The following is a 10479-nucleotide window of genomic DNA, read 5'->3' on the forward strand; positions in this document are numbered from 1 at the left end:
GTTTTAAGCCAACTTTTTCACTCTCCTCTTTCACTTTCATCAAGAAGCTCTTTAGTTCTTTGCTTTCTGCCTTAAGGTTGGTGTCATCTGCGTATCTGAGGTTGTTGATATTTCTACCAGCAATCTTGATTCCAGCTTGTGCTTCATCCAGCCCGGCATTTTGCATGATGTACTCTGCATATAAGTTAAATAAGCAGGATAACAATATACAGCCTTGACGTACTCCTTTTCCAATTTGGAACCAGTCTGTTGTTCCATGTCCAGTTCTAGCTGTTGCTTCTTGATCTGCATACAGATTTCTCAGGAGGCAGGTAGGTGGTCTGGTATTCACATCTCTTTAAGAATTTTCCACAGTTTGTTGTGATCCACACAATCAAAGGCTTTGACGTAGTCAATAAAGCAGAAATAGATGTTTTTCATGCTCTCTCTTTCTTTTTTGATAATCCAGTGAAAGTTGGCAATTTGATCTCTGTTTCCTCTGTCTTTTCTAAATACAGCTTAAACATGTGGAAGTTCATGATTCACGTATTCTTGAAGCCTGACTTGGAGAATTTTGAGCATTACTTTACTAGCATGTGAGATGAGTGCGTTGTGCGGTAGTTTGAGCATTCTTTGGCATTGCCTTCGTTTGGGATTGGAATGAAAACTGACCTTTTCCAGTCCTGTGGCCACTGCTGAGTTTTCCAAATTTGCTGGCATATTGAATGCAGCACTTTCACAGCATCATCTTTTAGGATTTGAAATAGCTCAACTGGAATTCCATCACCTCCACTAGTTTTGTTTAGACTGGTTCCAAATAGGGAAAGGAGTATATCAAGGCTGTATATTGTCACCCTGCTTGTTTAACTTATATGCAGAGTACATCATGTGAAATGCCGGGCTCCATGAATCAAGATTGCTGGGAGAAATATCAATAACCTCACATGTGCAGATGACACCACCCTTATGGCAGAAAGCGAAGAACTAAAGAGCCTCTTGACGAAGGTAAAAGAAGAGAGTGAAAAAGTTGGCTTAAAACTCAACATTCAAAAAACTTAAGAACATGGCATCCAGTCCCATAACTTCATGGCAAATAGGTGAGGAAACAATAGAAACAGTGAGAGACTTTATTTTCTTGGGCTCCAAAATCACTGCAGATGGTGACTGAAGCCATGAAGTTAAAAGACACTTGCTCCTTAGAAGAAAAGCAATGGCTAACCTAGATAGCATATTAAAAACCTGAGACAATATTTTGCCAACAAAGGTCCACCTAGTCAAAGGTATGGTTTTTCCAGTAATCATGTATGGATGTGAGAGGTGGACTATAAAGAAAGCTGAGCCAGGAAGAATTGATGCTTTTGAACTATGATGTTGGAGAAGACTCTTGAGAGTGCCTTGGACTGCAAGGAGAGCAAACCAGCCAATCTTAACAGAAATCAGTCCTGAATACTCATTGGAAAGACTGATGCCAAAGCTGAAACTGCAATACTTTGGCCACCTGTCACAAAGAACTGACTCCTTGGAAAAGACCTTGATGCTTGGAAATATTGAGGGCAGGAGGAGAAGAGGACAGCAGGGGATGAGATGGTTGGATGGCATCACCGACTTGATGGACATGAGTTTGGGTAAGCTCCGGGAGTTGTTGATGGACAAGGAATCCTGGAGTGCTGCAGTCCATGGAGTTGCAAAGGTCGGACACGATTGAGCGACTGAACTGAACTGAATTTATAGCTAGTTGTTGGTTTGTAATTTACTCACTCAAAATCCATTGCTATTATCTTTTTTTAAACTTGTCATAAAATGTAAATATCACCTCTTATTTGCAATATTTGGAAAAGATTTAGACCATTTTTCATTAAGTATACTACTAAAATACCCTTTACTATGTGAAGTGTTCTTTCAAACCATAATTTAACCAAAGAATTTAACTGTATTTTTTATATATTATGCAGACTACCAAAATTATATAATAACATGAAATGAGAATCAGTGTATGTTTAATTAAAATCGTTAACAAAATATAATAATAAAGGAGGCATTTGAATCTAGTGTAGTGTCTATAACTTGAATATTCTAACAAGTTTTCAATAAAAAATTTAAAACTGATTTCTTCCAAATTTTCTGAAATTATCTTTAAAGAGAAGCATCTGTATACATATAAACAGCTCTAAAAATAATACAATCTCCAGATTTTAATGCAAAAACCAGTGGATTAATGTTGCCACACCCATAGAAAATTATATGTTTATTTAACCCATGTTTAAAAGATTTTAACTGGAACACACAAAAGCTTCATTTTAGTTATCCAGGAGATGATTACTCATCTCTGGTATTGCGTCTTAAGTAAAATGAGTGCAAAAGTCTAATGCACTGCTTAACCTCTAGGAATTGTATGTCAAGCATGTAAAACAAAACAGTGTTGTAGTAAATATCATAATAAGTCCACCTAACTCTCCTCCCAAAAGAGCAATTTGCCAAAGGAGCTTTTGCTATAAATATCCAGAGTGCCAGGCAGTCGAAAGGAAAAAGCAGATGATTTTCCTCTTGAAGAAATATTTGCCTTCATCATGAAGTCTATACAATTTCCTTGTGCATTTTCTTTTTCAAATACTTTTTACTTTTCCTCTTTGCCAGTATTACTTATATCTTGCTAATAACTCTAATGATTTCACACTGAAATGTTGAAAGTAGAGGAAATGGTGTGAAAAAAAAGTAATGACTTTTTTTTCTTTTATGTAATTTATGAATGATAGATATTCTTAAAATGTTAGTTAAGAAGTATAAAATTGTTTGGATTCCTTGCTCACAGTTAAGTCAGTAATCCTATTTCAGACATTTTTGAGGATTGGCCATCCAGGTATTTCATGGCCCTGAAGGATGTCAGTCAACTTAAATCCACTAAGTTGATCTTAAACAGTTGTCCTGGTTAGGAAATCAGCATTTCTGAAATATTCTGCCTCTGTTCTAATGTAACCTTATGAGCATCAGAAAGTCTGACCAGCATTGGAAAACCCTTCACTATGACAGCCTTTAAAAGTATCTGAAAACTGTCATTATTCTCCTTCTAGGTATTCCCATTCCAAGTAAAAATAGCCAGTTTCTTAAGCAATATTTTTTAATTCTTTATTTTCAGATCAGTTTTATGTTCCCAGCAATATTGAGCAGAATGTATGGAGATTTTCCACATACCCACGGCCTCCACATGCATAGTCTCCCCTTCTATTAACATCCTCACCAGAGTGGTACATTTGTTACAGTAGATGAACCTGCATTGACACATTATTATGCAAAGCCATAGTTTGTATCAGGATTTGCTTTGTTGCTGTACGTTCTATTAGTTAGTACAGATTTCTAACAACATAAATTCACAATTACAGCTTACATTACACAGATTGATTTATCTTCCCTCCAGTTATTTTGCATCTACCTTATTGTCTCTGCTCCCCATTCCTGGTAGCTGCTGATTCTTTTGTTGTCTCCATAGTTTTGCCTTTTTCAAAATGTCATATACTTGGGATCATATATAATTGTATGCTGTGTGTGCTAAGTCGCTTCAGTCCTCTGTGTGACCCCGTGATCAGTAGCCTCCAGGCTCCTCTGTCCATGGGATTCTCCAGTCAAGAATAGTGGAGTGGTTTGCTGTGCCCTCCTCCAGGGATCTTCCCAGCCCAGGGATTGAACCCTTGTCTAGTCCTAATAGTACTTGACCTTTTCAGATTGGCTTCTTTAATTTAATAATGTTCATTTGCTTTCTCCATGTCTTTTCATGGAGAAAGCTGATTTTATTTTATTTTATTTTTTTTTAAGTGCTGAGTATTTGCCTGCATGTACCACAGTTTATCATTTCACCTACTGAAGAGCATTATGGTTGCTTCCAAGTTTTGACAAGTGTGACTAAAGCTGATGTAAACATCTATGGGCAGGTTTTTGTGTGGACATAGTTTTCAGTTCCTTGGGGTAAATACCAAGAGGCCCAATTGCTAGATCATGTGGTAAGAGTATGCTTTGTTTTGTAAGAAACCATCAGACTCCTTCCAAAGTGACCGTATCATTTTGCATTCCTACCACCGATAAATGACAATTCTTGTTCTCCAGTATTTGCTGTTTTCAGTGTTCTGGATTTTAGCCATTCTAACAGGTATGTAAATAATATCTTATTCTTGTTTTAATTTGCATTTCTTGCTGAAGAATTGATGCTTTTGAACTGTGGTGTTGGAGAAGACTCTTGAGAGTCCCTTGGACTGCAAGGAGATCCAATCAATCCATCCTAAAAGAGATCAATCCTGGGTGTTCATTGGAAGGTCTGATGTTGAAGCTGAAACTCCAATACTTTGGCCACCTCATGCGAAGGGTTGACTCATTGGAAAAGACCCTAATGCTGGGTAGGATTGGGGGCGGGAGGAGAAGGGGACGACAGAGGATGAGATGGTTGGATGGCATCACTGACTCGATGGACATGGGTTTGGGTAGACTCCGGGAGTTGGTGATGGACAGAGAGGCCTGGCGTGCTGCAATTCATGGGGTCGCAAAGAGTCGGACACGACTGAGTGACTGAACTGAACTGAACTGAATGATATATGATGTGTAACATCTTTTCATATACTTATTTGCCATCTGAATATCTTCTTTGGTGGAGTGTCTCTTTGGTCTTTGGCCCATTTTGTTAATCTGGTTGTTTATTATTCTTAAGAGTTTTTTTGTCTTCAGTTGCTTTTCATGAGTAAAGGTTTCCAGCCCCTTTGCAACTCTGTCTACTGTGTCATACTCAGCCCAGTTTGTTAGGGTGATGATCAAACATTAACATGTTTTCTGTTGACAGTCTGACAAGGGGACTGTTTGAAGAATATTTTCGTTTATGTAACCACTATGGATTTATTAGAAAGCAATACAGGAAGAAACTGTTCTTGGGAAGGCTCCACTGAAGTATCACAATAAGTTTTTTCTTTTGAGCCCATTATACTATTGAAGTTTTCACTGTTACCTTGTAGTCAAGTGAAAACCTTTTAAAAGTAAATTTATATTATTCTAGTTCAGCTATACTCTGTTTAAACCTAAGAATATAAATGTATAATTACCATTAAATATCTTAATTTTCAGCATGCCTTGGAATCTTTTTAGTATATCTATTGTATTTATTATTGGTGATCTCAGGTTTTTTTTAATCTCCATATATGTGCTAAATATAATTTCTACCTTTCAATTGTTGAAAAACATGGACCAATTGATACTTTTGAATGTAGGCTTTCCTAGCTTCTTATAAAATAGCATACACTGACTATTTTCACATTAGGTCATATAAACATAAACCGGGAAAGAATGCAGCAGGGAAAATGAGATTTATACTAAATGTACAAAATTTATGAAATATTTTAGCACAAGTGTATAAAATCTATGAAATATTTAATAGAGGTAAAACAAGGACAGTTTACACATATCATTTTCTAATTACTTACCAACCATACACATGCATTTTTTTCCCCATAGATTACAAAAATAATTATAGGAAGGAATCTAAATTGGTAACCTGTGAAAGTGTTAGTTGCTCAGCTGTGTCCAACTCTTTGCAATCCCATGGACTATAACCCGCCAGGTTCCTCTGTCCATGGGATTTTCCAGGCAAGAATACTGGAATGGGTAGCCATTCCCTTCTCCAGGGGATCATCCTGACCAAGGTATTGAACCCAGGTCTTCTGCACTGCAGGCAGATTCTTTACCATCTGAGCCACCAGGTGACCTGTGCAGTCTCATAAAAATGATCATACTGGTGGTAGCCAAAATAATTTCTATCTAAACTTCTCCAATCTTATCTGAACTATGCATAATATCAAATATAAGAGAAATTGGGCTCTATTTGCATTTCTCTTCAAGATATAGCTTCCCTGGTGGTTCAATCCCTGGGTCGGGAAGATCCCCTAGAAAAGGGAATGGCTACCCACTTCAGTATTCTTGTATGGAGAATTCCACGGACAGAGGAGCCTTGCAGGCTATAGTACATGGGATTGCAAAGAGTTGGACACAGCTGAGCAACTAACACTTTTCAAGATATAGCAACTGAAAAGGTATCAAAAATGAACTTTAAAAAGATATTTTCATATAAATATTCTTCTTACACAAATGATAGATAGGTCTACAATTTAGTTCCAGTTCAGTTGCTCAGTCATGTCCAACCCCATGAACCGCAGCACCCCAGGCCTCCCTGTCCGTTACCAACATTAATCAATTATAAAATGATAACAGTGATAATTTCTGAGTAATGAAACAAATTGTGACTTTCATCATTATTGTAATATATTTTTTTAATCTTTTTGCTCCAGCAATATTGGCTTGTTTGTAGAGAAAGAAAATTTTTAAGCTATTTCTGAAGATATTTCAAGTAAATATTTTTATTTAAATTTCCCAGATGTCCTTTCTTTCTTATTTATTAATATCATTGATACAGAATTTTGGAAAATAGAGTGATCACTCAGTAGTTTATCTGCAAAGGATTTGCCCATAGGTTAAAATCAGATGGAAGAGGTTGAAAATTAGTATCCTGGTCATTCAATACTACATTAAAAATAATCAATGCAGATCAATTTTCAAAAGTAATAATTACTTTCATTCTTCATATTACTAGTTTAGACTTAGATCTTATATTCTTATCCCTAAGAAGGAGAATCTGTTTCATTTTTCCCCAAATAGGTAGGAATACAGATTAACTTTTTACCGAACTTTTATACTGATTTACCTTGAATTGGCTATAATTAGAATGACTAGTCAGAGAGGGCAATGGCAACCCACTCCAGTACTCTTGCCTGGACAATCCCACGGATGGAGGAGCCTGGTAGGCTGCAGTCCATGGGGTGGCGAAGAGTCGGACACGACTGAGTGATTTCACTTTCACTTTTCACTTTCATGCACTGGAGAAGGAAATGGCAGCCCCCTCCAGTGTTCTTGCCTGGAGAATCCCAGGGATGGGGGAGCCTGGTGGGCTGCCATCCATGGGGTCGCACAGAGTCGGACATGACTGAAGTGACTTGGCAGCAGCAGCAGCGACAGCAGAATGACTAGTAGCTATGTCCACTAATCAGTTCCAAATGTTTTGCAAAATTGCATTTCTTTGTTTTTTACACAATTCTGTTTTCATGGTCCATAGCTGCATTTGGCATATATGAAAACCAATCATCAGCTAACAGTACCTGTATAACAGCCAGAAAAATAGCAACTGGTTGCTTCACTAGCTTAGCTAATAGTGAGAATCTATGAACATTTAAATAGTAAAAAAAAAAAAATCCACTGAGTATGATAACATTGATTACTTAAGTAGAAAGTAGTTGTACCACATTCCTTTTGAATATATCACCATTTTTAAACTATATTAATCTCTAATAACATAATGGAGAGAAAAAAAAAAAACAAGTCGTCATTCCTAGGAGTTACAATGCATCATTTTTCTTGGTTAAATTGCTGAATATATACATCACAATAAAATTCTAATTTTTATAAATAAAAATAAAACTCAAAATAATATTAATATACACATAACACATAAATTCTAATAAAATCTGCTGTTAAAAACATTTTCTCAGGCAATGATGTACTGTGTTTGACATGAAAAATATCTATATTTTGAATCATGAACCAACTTCATGCTATTAGAAATAAAAATGTCCTCCAAACCAGTGGAAACTGGCATTCTTGTCTCAGCAGAAACAGTCTGGAAAAAAAAAATTCCAATTTTATAATCATTTCAGTATATGCAAGATGACATTTGAAAACATCTGGTTTTAATGATGTCCAGAGGACATTCCAGAACGGTGGGGTCTAGATGGGCAGATATGTAAAAAAGCCCTTCTTGTTAATTTTAATAAATGGAATGCATAAAATAAATAAATTTAGGATAAAGAAAAATGGGAATCATTTGAGGGGAGGATTCTTTGAAAGGAGAATCACAAAATTAATTTCAATACCAGGATTATGTACAGTCTGATGAGCAACTGCTTGACTTGCTGATCTGAAATCACAGTTGATTTTTATCCAAGTTTTTTGACAGGCTGAAATAAATGGCATCAATTCAAACCATTCTGGCTCAGCATAATTGAGAATCAGTCTCCAGAACAATAGCCTGTTAATTCACTATCACATGTGCGAAAAATTAAGCTTGACCTTGTCTCCAGTGGCTATAGGATTTTTTATTTTTTGTCTTAATTTAGTAAGCTCACCTTCTTTGTACTTTACATAAGTAACATTGATAATTGGTATAATAATTACCATATAGGAACAATGAAATTAATTTATAATTACTTTTTGTTGTTCAATCGCTAAGTTGTGTCTAACCTCGTGAACTGCAGCAGGCAGGATTCCCTCTCCTTCACTAGCTCCCGGAGTCTGCTCCAACTCATGTCCACTGAGTCAGTGATGCCATCCAACCGTCTCATTTTCCACCACCCCCATATCCTCTTGCCCTCAATCGTTCCCAGCATCAGGGTCTTTTGCAATGAGTTGGCTCTTCGCATCAGGAGGACAAAGTATTGGAGGTTCAGCATCAGTCATTCCAATGAATATTCAGGGTTGATTTCCTTTAAAACGGACTGATTTGATCTCCTTGCTCTCCAAGGGACTCTCAAGAGTCTTCTCCAGCACCAGAGTTGGAAAGCATCAATTCTTTGATGCTCAGCCTTTTTTATGGTCCAACTTTCACATCCATACATGACTACTGGGAAAAACCATAGCTTTGATTATGTGGATCTTTTATCAGCAAAGTGATGTCTCTGCTTTTTAATATGCTGTCTAGGTTTATCGTAGCTTTTCTTCAATGGAGCAAGCATCTTTTATTTTCGTGGCTGCAGTCACCATTCACATTGATTTTGGAGACAAAGAAAATAATATCTGTCACTGTTTCCATTTTTTCCCCATGTATTTGCCATGAAGTGATGGGAACAGATGCCATGATTTTAGCTTTTTGAATGTTGAGTTTTAAGCTAGCTTTTTCACTCTCCTCTTTAACTTTTGTCAAGAGGCTCTTTATTTTTTTCCTCTTGGCTTTCTACCATTATGGTGGTGTCATCTGCATATGTGAAGTTATTGATATTTCTCCCAGAAGTATTGATACAAGCTTGTGAGTCCATCAGTCCGTCATTTCTCATGATGTACTCTGCATGTAAGTTCAATAAGCAGGGTGACGATATAGAGGCTTGACGTACTCCTTTCCTGATTTAGAACCAGTCTGTTGTTCCATGTCCGGTTCTACTGTTGCTTCTTGACCTGCATACAGATTTCTCAGGAGGCAGGTCAGGTGGTCTGGTATTTGCATCTCTTTAAGAATTTTCCACACAGTCAAAGGCTTTGGCATAGTCAATAAAGCAAAAGTAGATGTTTTTCTGGAACTCTTGTGCTTTTTTGATGATACAACAGATGTTGGCAATTTGATCTCTGGTTCCTCTGCCTTTTCTAAATACATCTTGAACATCTGGAAGTTCATGGTTCATGTACTGTTGAGGCCTGGCTTGGAGAATTTTGAGCATTACTTTGCTAGCATGTGAGATGAGTTCAATTGTGTGGTAGTTTGAGCCTTCTTTGGTATTGCCTTTCTTTGGGATCGGAATGAAAACTGACCTTTTCCTGTTCTGTGGCCACTGCTGAGTTTTCCAAATTTGCTGGTATATTGAATGCAACACTTTCACAGCATCATCTTTTAGGATTTGAAATAGCTCAACTGGAATTCCATCACCTCCACTAAGCTTTGTTTGTAGTGATGCTTCCTAAGACCCACTTGACTCCTCATTCCAGGATGTCTAACTCTAGGTGAATGCTCACACCATCATGGTTATCTGGGTTATGAAGATCTTTTTTGTATAGTTCTTCTGTGTATTCTTGCCACCTCTTCTTAATATCTTCTGCTTCTGTTAGGTCCATACCATTTCTGTCCTTTATTGAGCCCATCCTTGCATGGAATGTTCCCTTGGAATCTCTAATTTTCTTGAAGAGATCTCTAGTCTTTCCCATTCTGTTGTTTTCTGCTATTCCTTTGCATTGGTCACTGAGGAAGGCTTTCTTATCTCTCCTTGCTATTCTTTGGAACTCTGCATTCAAATGGCTATATCTTTCCTTTTCTCCTTTGCCTTTTGCTTCTCTTCTTTTCACAGCTATTTTTAAGGCCTCCTCAGACAACTGTTTTGCCTTTTTGCATTTCTTTTTCCTGGGGATGGTCTTGATCCCTGCCTCCTGTACAATGTCATGAACCTCCATCCTTAGTTCTTCAGGCACTCTGTCTATCAGATCTAATCCCTTGAATCTATTTGTCACTTCTACTGTATAATTGTAAGGGATTTGATTTAGATCATATCTGAATGGTCTAGTGGTTTTCCCTACTTTCTTCAATTTAAGTCTGAATTTGGCAATAACAAGTTCATGATCTGAGCCATATACAGCTCCAGGTCTTATTTTTGCTGACTGTATAGAGCTTTTCCATCTTTGGGTGAATATAATCAAAGAATATATTATATATTCTTTGAAATATAA

The sequence above is a fragment of the Giraffa tippelskirchi genome, chromosome 11 (genome assembly GCF_054371585.1).
Source record: "Giraffa tippelskirchi isolate mGirTip1 chromosome 11, T2T-mGirTip1v1.2.pri, whole genome shotgun sequence".
Taxonomy (NCBI): Eukaryota; Metazoa; Chordata; class Mammalia; order Artiodactyla; family Giraffidae; genus Giraffa; species Giraffa tippelskirchi.